The sequence below is a fragment of the Ovis aries genome, chromosome 1, assembly GCF_016772045.2.
Source record: "Ovis aries strain OAR_USU_Benz2616 breed Rambouillet chromosome 1, ARS-UI_Ramb_v3.0, whole genome shotgun sequence".
In the NCBI taxonomy this organism is placed as follows: Eukaryota; Metazoa; Chordata; class Mammalia; order Artiodactyla; family Bovidae; genus Ovis; species Ovis aries.
The window spans coordinates 161,312,549-161,327,042 of record NC_056054.1 but is presented as its reverse complement, the minus strand read 5'-3'; positions in this window follow the sequence as shown (position 1 = coordinate 161,327,042).

The window sequence follows — 14,494 nt, the reverse complement described above, 5'->3', positions numbered from 1 at the left end:
CTTCTATAAGGAAGGTATGCTAATTAACAAAGATTTTACGTAACTCTTTTCAGAATTACTGAAGATAGCCCAGGAATTTATTTAATTATGATGATGCCACAGTATCATGTTAGTAATTATCCAGATATCAGTAGGAAGCATTGCTGGACTTATAGCATGACAAGCTCTTTCTGTTAGTGGCTTCATTTGAGAAGAATGAGATATACCAATATCTCAAAAACTGAGAACCTAAATAAAGTTCATAGTTTAAATTAAAATTCACTCTCGGTGTTATACATTCAGTGGGTTTGAATATCTGTTCATATATTCATGAATTGATGAGTGACATGTATTTATCAATATAGTATCATATTTATACTATACTGAATAATTTCACCACCCTAAACCTTCTCTATGCTTTATCTATTCAACACTCCCATAATGAAATCTTTAAAAGGCAGTTCTTCTGTTGTGCAAGCCAGATAAATTTAAGCAAAGTTACTTAGGGACAGTGACTGAATCTACTCTTTGTAAAATAGGAATATCATATGTTTTAAATAATTGATATTCTTTCATGATGATATTGGATGATTTTTAAATTATTCATATTTTTCAGATTACTTGGAAAAAATATTTTCCTCAATTTTAAGACTGACTTCCATCTAAGTAGCAAATTTTCTCTTGCTTATTTTGCTAAGTATATCCTGTAAGGATTCTGAAACAATATAAACTGGCATGTTTATAACAAATAGAATTCTCTTATGTACAATTTTCTATTCTTTTGATAAGGATATAAAACAGATAAATGCTCCTCAAAACAAAAAGAGACACGTGTTAAGAAACATACAATGTTTAAATTTTAATTTACATATACAACTAGATTTTTTTTTCTATTTTAAATTTTTATTTTTACTTTATTTTGCTTTACAATACTGTATTGGCTTTGCCATACATTGACATGAATCCGCCATGGGTGTACATGAGTTTCCAATCCTGAATCCCCTTCCCATCTCCCACCCCATATTTTTTTAAGATATGGATTTATTTATTGGCATTCTGAAATTCTGAGAGACTGACATATAAGTTAAAATGAACTTTCGCCTCATAACATGGGAATTTAAATGATTTCAGAAAGAAGCATAATCTTGTATGTTTTATTTTATAGTTAATTCAGATTTTAACAAGAGGATCATAATAGTTTATAAATTGTCAGAAAATAGACATTAAATGTGAAACAAATTACAATTTAAGATGGAGATTTTATGAGATCCATAGGTCTTTCCATCCAAAAGACAGATGCTGTAATTAAAGATTTTTGCAAAAATCAGTAACCTTTATGAAATCAGTATCATTTTGCTTAACCAAAAAAATGCTCAAGTTTTTGCATCTGCCTCATCTTTGGCATGGAGTTTAACAAAGATAAATGATACTGTGAATAAGAAGAGGCATTTTTTATTGTTTCACACTTCAGCACATTAAAATTTTTCCACTTATTTTGCTTTATTAATTTAAAGAAGATGGCACTTAACAGCCTGATTGCTGCATTGCTAGAAATAGATGCAGAAACATTCAAGCATTTGAGATTTGAAGAAAATTCCTTAAAAAAAAAAAGCTATTGAAAAAGATAGATAGATAATAAGAACTAAAATGCTCAATTACTAATATTTTGCTTTATAGTTTAAACTATAAATTTTTTAAAAAAATTGCATTCATTGTGGCTACATAGGTATTATATATATAGACATTTTATGTGTGTGATTATATATACACACATACACACACACACACATATATATATATATATATACACACACATATATATAACAAAAATTACCATTGTGCTTGTGGATTCAGTTCAGTTCATTTCAGTAGCTCAGCTGTGTCTGACTCTTTGTGACCACATGGAATGCAGCATGCCAGGCTTCCTTGTCCATCACCAACACCAAGAGTTTGCTCATGTCCATCAAGTCCATGGTGCCATCCAACCATCTCATTATCTATCGTCCCCTTTTCCTCCTGCATTCAATCTTTCCCAGAATCAGGGTCTTTTCCAATGAGTCAGTTCTTCACATTAGGTGGCCAAAGCATGTGGATTATTTTCATTTAAGTAACTATGAAGGTTCAAGTAATTTTGCATGTTATATTTTTTCCTATTGTTAGATTATTCTCAATGTTGTGGATTTTTTTTATGGATTTATGGAATAATTGAATAACATATATTTGCTTTTTTTATTTGAATGACTTATATTGAACCAACAGACAAAATTTAGGGAAGCAAAATATTACTCAGAATACTTTGTAAAGTATAAGCAAATATTTTTTTATTTCCCCTATATAACATGACAATAGAGACGTTCTAGAATTTAGAATTTGATGTATGCAGTGGCCTTTAAAAATTAATTAAAACCAGTTTTGGTCCAGGACAGATATATTGTGTGAAAATGGTCAAGGGAAGATTTAGATTATTTTTAGAAAATTAAAATAAACAAATATATTAACAAGATGTAACCATATAATATTAGAATAACAGTGTTTAAAGGACTATGGAGAGAGAGAGAAAAAAAAAAAAAACAAAAACCACAATGTTTAAGTCCATGCGGGTTTTGACTATCTAGGGAGGAAGCATGTAGAACAGAATTTTGTAATATTTTATTTCAGTCTCCAATCTTAAATTACTGCTTTTTTGGCTTTCAACTTGTTTTAAAATGTATTTCATAGGTTCTGTGTTTATAGAGTCATGATAAATATACAAAAAGCAAGTTTTATGAATAATCATGCAGAACAATGTACTGCATTGTTTGGAGAGTTGATGTCTTAAATCTACTTAAAATCAGTATAACTTATGTAACAAATAACTACACAGGTAATGTTTCCTTTTCTTGCAATGTGTAGAACAGTATTAAGATATGTTAATAAAATACTAGTTAATGAAAAATAATGATACTTTCTAAAAATATTTTAAGAACATGGAACTTCCTACTTTATATCATATCTAAATCAAAAATGCCAATTAATAATTGTGGTAATTTCTGCCTTTCCACAAGGACACTTCAGACAATGAATGATTAATCAAATTGATGATGGAATTTAATGAATAAATTAACAAAATACCTAGTTAACTGCATCATTTAACTGTGAATTCATAAAAATTATCTTCTTGAAACTTGAAGAACTCTGTGAGGGATAAAGTGCAACAATAGCTCATAACTAGCATTATTGTACATTTTACTTCTTTCTTGGAAACAAAACAATGACAATCGTGGAAAAAAAAAAGATTAAAGGTACACCTATACACACAAAGAAAAAAATTTAAATGATCACATTTGCACATAACAAGATAAAGTTTTGAGGAACGTGTAGCTTTTTGTCAGAAATGGTAAGTAGTTAACAGAAGCAGAAGAGATTAAGGAGGTGACAAGAATGCACAGAAGAAATATACAAAAAACATCTTAATGACCTAACAACCACAATAGTGGGGTCACTCACCTAGAGCCAGACATTCTGAAGTATGAAGTCAAGAGGGCCTTAGGAAGAATTACTATGAACTAAGCCTTTGCCAACAAAGGTCCATCTAGTCAAGGCTATGGTTTTTCCAGTGGTCATGTATGGATGTGAGAGTTGGACCTTGATGAAAGCTGAGCGCCGAAGAATTGATGCTTTTGAACTGTAGTGTTGAAGACTCTTGAGAGCCTCTTGGACTGCAAGGAGATCCAACCAGTCCATTCTCAAGGAGATCAGCCCTGGGATTTCTTTGGAGGGAACGATGCTGAAGCTGAAACTCCAGTACTTTGGCCACCTCATGTGAAGTGTTGACTCATTGGAAAAGACTCTGAAGCTGGGAGGGATTGGTGGCAGGAGGAGAAGGGGACGACAGAGGATGAGATGGCTGGATGGCATCACTCACTCGATGGACATGAGTCTGAGTGAACTCCAGAAGTTGGTGATGGACAGAGAGACCTGGTGTGCTGCGATTCATGGGGTCACAAAGAGTCAGACATGACGGAGCGATTGAACTGAATTGAACTGAAGCTAATAAAGGTGATGGAATTCCAGCCAAGGTATGTAAAATCTTAAAACCTGATGGCTGTTCAAGTGCTGCACTCAGTATATCACCAAATTTGGAAAACTAATCAGTGGTTACAGGACTGGAAGAAGTCAGTTTTCATTACAATCCCAAAGTAAGGGCAATGCCAAAGAATGTTCAAATTACCATACAATTGCTCTCATTTCACATGCTAGTATGGCAGTGTGAGGTGATATCTTATTGTAGTTTCACATTTCTCTGATAACTAATGATGGTGAGCATCTTTTCATGTGCCTCTTGGTTTCCTGTATCTCTTCTTTGGAGACATATCTATTTAGGTCTTCTGACTATTTTTATTTGGATGACTGTTTTGATATTGAATTTCATGAGCTGTTTATATATTTTGGAGTTTAATCTCTTGTCAATTGCTTCATTTGTAAATATTTACCCCCATTCTGAGGGTGGTCTTTTCATTTTGTTTATGGTTTCCTTTGCTGTGCAGAAACTTTTAAGTTTATTTAGATCCTATTTGTTTAAATTTGTTTTTATTTTTATTACTCTAGGACGTGGATCAAAAAGGATCTTGCTGGGGTTTATGTTAAAGTGTGGTCTGCCTATGTTTTTTTCTAAGAGTTTTATAGTATCTAGTATTACATTTAGATCATTAATCCATTTTAAGCTTATTTTGTGTATGATGTTAGATAATATTCCAATTTCCTTCTTTTACATGTAGCTGTCCGGTTTTCCCAACACCATTTCTTGAAAAGACTGTCTTCTCCACTGTATATTTTTGTCTTCTTTGTCATAGATTAGGTGACCATAGGTGTGTAAGTTTATCTCTGGGCTTTCTATCCTATTCCATTGATTTGTATTTCTGTTATATTTTAATACTATGCTGTGATGGATACCTTAGCTTTGTGATATAGTCCGAACTCAGGGATCCTGATTGCTTCAGTTCCGTTTTTCTTTCATAAAATTGCTTTAGTTATTTTTGGGTTCCCTCTTGTTTCGTTCTAAGTCTGTGAAAAAAGCTCTTGAAAATTTCATAGGGATTGCATTAAATCTGTAGATTGCTTTGTGTAGTGTAGTCATTTTCACAATGTTGATTCTTCCAATTCAAAAACATGGCATATCTCTCCATCTGTGTCTTCTTTGATTTCTTTCATCAATGTCTTATAATTTTCTAAATATAGGTCTTTCACTTCCTTAGGTATGTTTATTTCTATGTATATTATTGTTTTCATTGCTATGTTAAATGTGACTGTTCTCTTAATTTTGCTTTCTGCTATTTCATTATTAGTGTATAGGAATGCAAGAGATTCTTATGTATTAATTTTGTATCCTGCAACTTTGCCAAATCTATAAATTAGCTCTGGTAGTTTTAGTGACATCTTAGAATTTTCTATGTATAGTGTCATGTAATCTGCAAATGATGACCATTTTGCTTCTTCTTTCCCAATTTGTATTCTCTTTATTTCTTTTTCTTCTCTGATTGCCATGGCTGTTACTTCCAAAGTGTGTTGAATAAAAGTGACAAAAGAGAACATTTTAGTCTTATTCCTGATTTTAGAGGAAAGGCTTTCACTTTTTCAACATCAAGATTGATATTTGATGTGGGTGTGTCATAAGTTCAGTTCAGTTCAATCACTCATTCGTGTCCGACTCTTTGTGACCCCATGAATCGAAGCACGCCAGGCCTCCTCGTCCAACACCAACTCCCGGAGTTCACTCAGATTCACGTCCATTGAGTGAGTGATGCCATCCAGCCATCTCATCCTCGGTCGTCCCCTTCTCCTCTTGTCCCCAACCCCTCCCAGCATCAGAGTCTTTTCCAGTGAGTCAACTCTCCGCATGAGGTGGCCAAAGTATTGGAGTTTCAGGTTTAGCATTATTCCTTCCAAAGAAATCCCAGGGCTGATCTCCTTGAGAATGGACTGGTTGGATCTCCTTTCAGTCCAAGGGACTCTCAAGAGTCTTCTCCAACATCACATTTTCAAAAGCAAAACTCTCCACATGTCATCAGATTGCTCAGCATAGCCTCAATACAATAAATGACTACTTGCCTTTGCAAACAAAATAGTGTCCTTGGTTCATTAGAAACGCAAGATATTTTCATGGTCTAATTATGAATATTTGCAACATCTAGGTTGGTGACAACTTTTCTTCCAAGGAGTAAGCGTCTTTTAATTTAATGGCTGCAGTCACCATCCTTTATTATTCTGGGGTAAGTTCCCTCTATGCCCATTTTCTCACGTTTTTATCATAAATGTCCATTGACTTTTGTCAAAAGCTTTTTCTACATCTACTGAGATATTCATATGGTTTTTATTCTTCAGTTTCATAATGTAATGTATCACATGATTGATTTGCATATATCAAAGAATCTTTGCATCTCTAGGGTGCTTTCCTGGTGGGTCAAATGGTAAACTGTCCTCCTGCAATGCAGGAGACCCAAGTTCGATCCCTGGGTCAGGAAGATCCCCTGGAGAAGGAAATGGCCATCCACTCCAGTACTCTTGCCTGGCAAATTCCATGGATGGAGGAGCTTGGTGGGTGACAGTCCATGGATTCACAACAGCAGACACAACTGAGTGACTTCACTTGCTTTGCTTTGCTTTGTGTTTCTGGGATCAATCTTAGCTGATCATGGTATACAATCCTCTTAATGTGCTGTTGGATTCGAGTTGCTAGTATTTTGTTGAGGACTTTTCACCTATGTTCATCAGTGATATTAGCCTCTAATTTTCTTTCTTTGTGATATTTCTTTCTGGTTTTCATATCGTGGTGATGGTGGCATCATAGAATAAGCTTGAGAGTGTTTCTGCCTCTGCAATTTTTGGGAAGAGTTGTTTCAGTAGGATAGGTGTTGGCCTTTCTCTAAATGCTTGATAAAATTCACCTGTGAAACTATCTGGTTCTGGACATTTTTTTGCCGCAAGATTTTGAATCACTATTTCAATTTAATTACTTGTGATAGGTCTATTTATATTTTCTATTTCTTCCTGGTTCAATCTTAGAAGGTGTACCTTTCTAAGAACTTGCCCATTTCTTCCAGGTTGTCTTTTTTTTTGCATATAGTTGCCTTGTAGTCTCTCAGGATTCTTTGTATTTTGGTGTTGTCAGTTGCGACTTCTCCTTTGTTATTTCTAATTTTATTGATTTGAGTCCTCTCCCTTTTTTTCTTAATGAATCTGGATAAAGGTTTATCAATAACATTTATCTTCTCAAAGAAATAGTTCTTAGTTTCACTGATCTTTGCTATTGCTTTCTACATTTCTATTTAATTTATTTTTACTCTTTTATGATTTCCTCAGACACGGGGTTTACCAAGAGATCATGAGTAATTAATCCATGGTTTTTGAAGCTGCACAGAGAGATTTCGGTTCCCTTTCCTTAGATGCATTGCCCTGGTGGGCCACTCTCAGGCATCTGTTCCCCATCCAGGCAAGAGAGGGCAAAAGCAGTGACTGATTGAGGAACCCAGGCTGATTGGGGCACCTACTTGCTCAGGGCTGGGAGAAATTAGGCAGCCACAACTAGGACATGTGCAAAGTACCCACTATGACAGCAGCCAGCAGGAGGTTGCAACATACTGGGGCACAACCAACAGTTATTACCTCCCTGAGTTCTCTTTCCAAACCTGACTGTCTAGCTCCCCACCCTAACAGGAGACACATAGTTCAGTCTGAAGGCATGGACCTTGCCTGCACTTCTTACTTTGTCTTGCCTTCCACAGGCTGATTGTTGCACATCTCTCCATTCCCTCAAAAGTCTCTTTTCTGCAACAGCGTATTTCCCCACCACAAAAGGGTTTTTCTCTGTAGTCATATAATCTTACCACTGAATTATTTAAATTCTTATTGACTTAATATTGAATGATTTTTTTCTCACTATTTTAGATGATCTTGTACTAAATTCTACATTACATCACTTGTTTACTCACCAAGTTTCTCTCATACTTAACTCCTTAGCAAGAAATACTAAAAAAATATTTTGATAAATTTCTTGTTAAAATTATATTCTTGCTGTGGAAGATCTTGACTTCCTAAAGAATATCATTATCTGTAACTGACAGCTAATTTATTTATCTGTAGAATTTCATTGTATACAGTGTACTGATCAATTTTACGTAGGGTTAAATTCTTTTAAAATTGATGAGAAATATCATTTACATCATTGTTGTTCAGTTGCTAAGTAGTATTCTACTATTTGTGACCCCATGATCTGCAACATGCAAGGCTTTGCTTTCCTTTACTATCTTCCAGAATTTGCTCCTCATGTCCACTGAGTCAGTGATGCCAGCCAACTATCTTATTCTCTATTATCATGTTCTCCTCCTGCCCTCAATCTTTCCCAGCATCAGGATCTTCTCCAATGAGTAGGCTAATCACATCACGAGGTCAAATTGTAGGTACTTCAGCTTCAGCATCACACTTACCAGTGAATATTCAGGGTTGATTTCTTTTAGGATTGACTAGTTTGATCTCCTTGTAGTCCAGGGGACTCTCAAAAGGCTTCTCCACAATTCAAAAGCATCAATTCTTCCATGCTAAGCCTTCTTTATGGTCCAATGCTCACAACATAGATGAGTACTGGAGAAACCATAGCTTTGACTATATGGACTTTTGTTGGCAAATTGATATATCTTCTTTTTAATGTGCTGTCTAGATTTTTCATAGCTTTTTTTTCCAAGAAGCAAACATCTTTTAATTCTGTGGTGGCAGTCACTGTCCACAGTGATTTTGGAGCCCAAGAAAATAAAATCTGCCACTGTTTTCACTTTCCCCCATCTATTTGCCATGAAGTGATGAGACTGTATGCCATGATCTTAGTTTTATGAATGCTGAATTTTAAACCAGTTTTTTCACTCTCCTCTTTCACCCTCATCAAGAAATCTCTAGTTCCTCTTCAATTTCTGCCATTAGTGTTGTATCATCTCCATACCTGAAGTTGTTGATATTTCTCTTTGTGAGTCATGATTCAAGCTTGTGAGTTATCATGAGCCCAGTTTGTGAGTCATCTAGCCCAGCATTTCACATGGTATACTCCACATGTAAATTAAATAAGCAGGGTGACAATATAAACCCTTGACCTACTCCTTTCACAATTTTGAACCAGCCCATTGTTCATGTCCAGTTCTAACTGTTGCTTATTGTCTAACATCAAGGCTTCTCAGGAGACAGGTAAGTTTGTCTGGTATTCTGATCCCTTCAAGAATTTTCCATAGTTTGTTGTGATGTCCCTCTTGGCTCAAACAATCCACCAGCAATGCAGGAGACCCAGGTTTGATCTCTGGGTCGGGAAGTTTCCCTAGAAAAGGGAATGGAAACCCACTCCAGTATTCTTGTCTGGAGAATCCCATGGACAGAGGAGCCTCCTAGGCTATAGTCCATGGGAGTTGCAGAGTCTGACATGACTGAGCAACTAACACTTTCACTTTCACATCACATAGTCAAAGACCTTCCTGTCATCAATGAAGAAGATGTTGACGTTTTCTGGAATTCCATTACTTTTCCTTTGGTCAAATTGATGTTGGTAATTTGATCTCTGGCTCCTCTGCCTTTTCTAAATGGAGCGTGTACATTTGAAAGTTCTTGGTTCATGTATGGCTGAAGCCCAGCTTAAAGGATTTTGAGCATTACCTTGCTAGTATATGAAACGAGTGCAATTGTATGGTAGTTTAAACATTCTTTAGCATTGCCTTTCTTAGAAATTAGAATGAAAACTGACCTTTTCTAGTCCTGTGGCCTCTGTTGAGTTTTCCAAATTTGTCAGCCTATTGAGTAGTGCAATTTAACAGCTCATCTTTTAGGATTTGAAACACCTCAGCTGGAATTCCATCACCTCTACTAGCTTTGTTCCTAGTAATGATTTCTAAGACCCACTTGCTTCACACCCCAGGAAGTCTGGCTCTAGGTGAGTGACCAAACCATCATGGTTATCCAGATCATCAAGACCTTTTTAGTATAGTTCTTCTGTGTATTCTTGCCACCTCCTCTTAATCTCTGTCCTTTATCATGCACATTCTTGCATGACATTTTCCCTTAGTATCTCCAATTTTCTTGAAGAGAACTCTACTCTTCCCCATTAAATTGTTTTCCTGTATTTCTTTGCATTGCTCACTTAAGAAGATTTTCTTCTCTCTCCTTACTCTTCTCTGGACCTCTGCATTTAATTGGAGATATCTTTCCCTTTCTCTTCTGTCTTTAATTCTCTTTTCTGAGATGTTTGTAAGTCCTCCTCAGAGAACCACTTTGCCTTGTTACATTCCTTTTTCTTTGGCAAGATTTTGGCCACCACCTCCTGTACAGTGTTAGAAACCTCCATCCATATTTCTTCAGGCACTCTGTATACCAGATATTCTCCCTTGAATATATTAGTTATCTCTACTGTATAAAGGATTTGATTTAGGTCATACCTTAATAGTCTAGTGATCTTCCCTACTTTCTTCATTTTAAGCCTGAATTTTGCAATAAGAGTTCATGATCTAAACCACAGTCAGTTCCAGGTCTTGTTTCTGCTAACTGTGTAGAGCTCTTCCATCTTCAGCTGCAAAGAACATAATCAATCTGATTTCAGTGTTGACCATCTGGTGATGTCCATGTCCACTCTTTCAATCATGTCTTGTATTGTTGGAAGAGTGTGTTTGTTATGATCAGTGCAGACTCTTGGCAAAAAAATCTGTTAACCTTTGGCCTACTTCATTTTATATTTTAATATCAAGCTTGTCGGTTACTCCAGGTATCTCTTGACTTCCTCTTCTGCATTTCAGTCCCCTATGATGAATAGGATATATATTTTTTGGTGTTAGTTCTAGAAAGTCTTTCAGACGTTCATAAACCATCCAAGTTCAACTCTTCAGCATTAGTGCTTGGGCCTAGACTTGGATTACTGTCATATTGAGTGGTTTACCTTGGAAGCAAACCAAGATCATTCTTGTGTTGTTGTTGTTGTTGTTGTTTGAGATTGCACCCAAGTACTGTATTTCAGACTCTTATAACTCAAGGCAATATATCTTGTAAAAGCAAATTAATGATGTGACCTGTTAGGGCTCTTTTAGTTATAAACTTTTTTTTTTTTCTATAACATAAATAGTAAAGTGTTGACAAGGGTTGATAAAAGTATGTAGGAAGTAAGGCAAGATTTTTAATTCATTTTTCAGGGAACAACTTGGTGCCTTTTCAAACATTCTAGCATATTTAAGTCACAGTAAGTCTCAACATTAATGGGAACTATCCCAGTCTGCCATTGACCTCTATAATCATGCCACTCTTTCTTTCTCTTGGGTTTTCCACAATTATTTCCTTCAGGAGTGAGGGTCCTATACCTAAGGCAAAAGTCATCTACAAGAATCTCAACCAAAGAAGCAGCATTCTCTGGAGATGAGCTGTCCCTGTTACAGGACTGCTCTAGTATTCCCTCCAGGCATAATTAATTGGGTGAACTCTTAAAAAGTAGTATCCTAGTAACTGAATTTTTTAGGGTTGATAAAAAGTGACAGGCTTTTCACAACCCAAAAAGTATAACGAATAAAAAGAGTTTTTGCCTCAACATATTCACATATTTTCTCATTTTTCTAATGCATTTACATTAGTATGACCTACTCATATGTTTAATATTAAATATACATTGATGTCTAGTATATATCTTAGACAATGTTTTCCAAAATATAAATTGCAGCTTTATTTCAAGTAGATAATGATGAAGCATTTTTTTCTTGCAGATTATATTTAAAGGCTTCATGTTTTAAGCTTATGGAATGATTTTGAGGTAATTCATTCTGCTTGTAAATACTAGCAGAAGACATTGGTTCTCTGATACTTAAACGGCTTTTTCAGCAACAAATTCAACCATTTTAAAATAATATACCTCTGGAAAAATGTGTGCATTTTGCCTATTTTGGGATAAAATGCTTTTTATAAGATCATAAAAAGTAACATGTTTTATGAGATGCTCTTTCAGAAACTTCAAATTTTCAAATATATTTGTAAAACAAAGAGATTAACATTTGCAATATCTTATAGGAATTGAATCATTAATATTTCTGGTGTTTTTTATTGTGCTATAATGACAAATGCCAATAAAATGGCATGAATCAGTTATCAGAAATAGAAAGGTACACCCTTTATTTCTTATACATAATAAAATGTTTACTATGTATAAACATTTACATAATAAAATAAACAAATATTTATCTATTTTGAAACAGGACAAGGTAAGTACTTGTCCAAGGTAAGTACTTATTGTCAAATAAGTACTTATTGTCAAATGAGTCCAAGGTAAAATACTTGTTTCCAAAAGTCCCCTTTGGGTTAAAAAAAAAGACAAAGAAGTCAATATACAGGAAAATGAAGATAAGTCATTATTGATATATTTTTAATAAGTTGGAAAAAAGATTACATTTTTTTCTTTCTACTTATTGCTGAGGCTGAATTAGTCTCAATACAATGAATCATGAAATTTTTAATGAATTGTATGGATAATCACAGTGCCTATTGAATTTGGCTTCCTCATTTGTGTTTTACATTGATATATATATTAATTAATAGTATACTCTTATTTCTTATATAGTGTTTGGAAAGTACAGAGTAATGACACTTCTTTCACTATTGATATTAATATTTTGTTATCAGACATCTCCTTATGAATCAGTTACTATTTTGTCAATTTTGTAGCTCTCTTTCAAAAATCAATTTTCTTTTACTTTGGTTTGTGTTTATATTTATTTCTATTCTTATTTTTATTGTTTTCTCCTTTTTTCACTGGTTTTAATCTACTTTTCTTTTTTTTTTCTTTAGCTTTTATTTACTTTTGCTGGAAGCTTTCATAATTGATTTTCAACATTCTTGTTTTCTGATGTATAGATTTAGATATAATGTATATCTAATTTACTATCAAGATGCTTTAGATACAATCTACAATTTTCAGTAACTGTATTTTAATTACTGTTGAGATTATAGTAAGTTATGTGGTACATTATAATTTACTTTTTGACCTGCTTGTTATTTAGAAAAATGCTGACTACTTTTCCAGCACTTGGGGATTTTCTAGTTATCTCTGTATTATTATTGTTATCTAATTTATTGCCATGTTGTGAGACAACAAATGCATGTAATTTTAATTCTTAAGACATTTTCAGAGATGTGTTACATCTCTAAAGGTGCTCAAAATTTGAAGTATGAGTGTGGATTTGTTGATTTATCAACTTTTTGTTATAAAAATTGAACTTATCTATATGCCCATAAACTTTTAGTAGTATATTATATCATATATACTAATGAAAGGCATTAGTGGTAGGCTATGGAGATTAGACTGAATTTCCCTTAGAAGACGTAGAACACTTTACAGAGTAAACGCTATATAATCCATGTGTGCATGCTAAATCATTTCAGTTGTGTCTGTCCCCTTGTGACTCCATGGACAATCGCCCACCAGGCTACTCTGTGCAGGGGATTTTCCATAGGCATTATGATAATTATATCATATATACTAATATACTATTATATCAATATACTAATATACATATTAGTATATTATATCATTTCAGTGAATTTATCCTTTTACTATTTCATGATGCTTTTTTTTCTATTTCTTCTAAGAATTTGTTTCCATATCTTTCTCTTGTATTCCTTAGTCTGTGTATTCGAAGAATATGTTTTCCCATATTTTTTATTTTCAACATTTCTGTGCTCTTAATTTAAAATATGCATGCTATAGACATCATAAAGGTAGCTTGCATATTTCCAACTACTCTAAAAGATGATAAAAGTTGCTAAAAATGGAATTACTGGGGGATATTTTATCTAAAGTAGCATGAGAAAATTCAGGTTTCAATTCTAGATCATTGATTTACCTTTATTTCAATAGTTCAGGACTCACCTGATAACTTATTTACATACATCATTTAGAATTATGTGAAGTTGAAAAACATTTTAAGAATGATTTTAACCATAATTTAAACATATATTCTTTCTGATGTAGAATCTTCATCATTTTTATATTTTTGTATGGCTTATATAGGAGGTTTTCCAGGTGGTGCTACTGGTAAAGAACTCACCTACTGATGCAGGAGACATGAGACGTGGGTTGGCTCCCTGAGTTGGAAAGGTCCCATAGAAGAGGGCATGACAACCCACTCCAAGATTCTTGCCTAGAAAACTCCCTGGAAAGAGTAGCCTGATGGGCTGTGGTCCACGTGGTCACAAGGGGTCAGGCATGATTGAAAGGATTTAGCACACACACATGGATTATATAGCCTCTACATCTTCTAAGGGAAATTAAGTTTATGCCTCTCTCAGTGCCTCAATTTCACTCCTTATTTGAAGAAATATGTTATGAGTAAGGTCTTTTCAGAAAGGTTTACAATACATTACTGTTCTCTTCTATTTTTCTATTATGAATGTTGCATTTAAAAAGTATTTTTTCCAAGTTATAGAAATATGTCCTAACTAACTCTGTCATGTATTCTGTTACAAAAAAAGTAGTGCTACA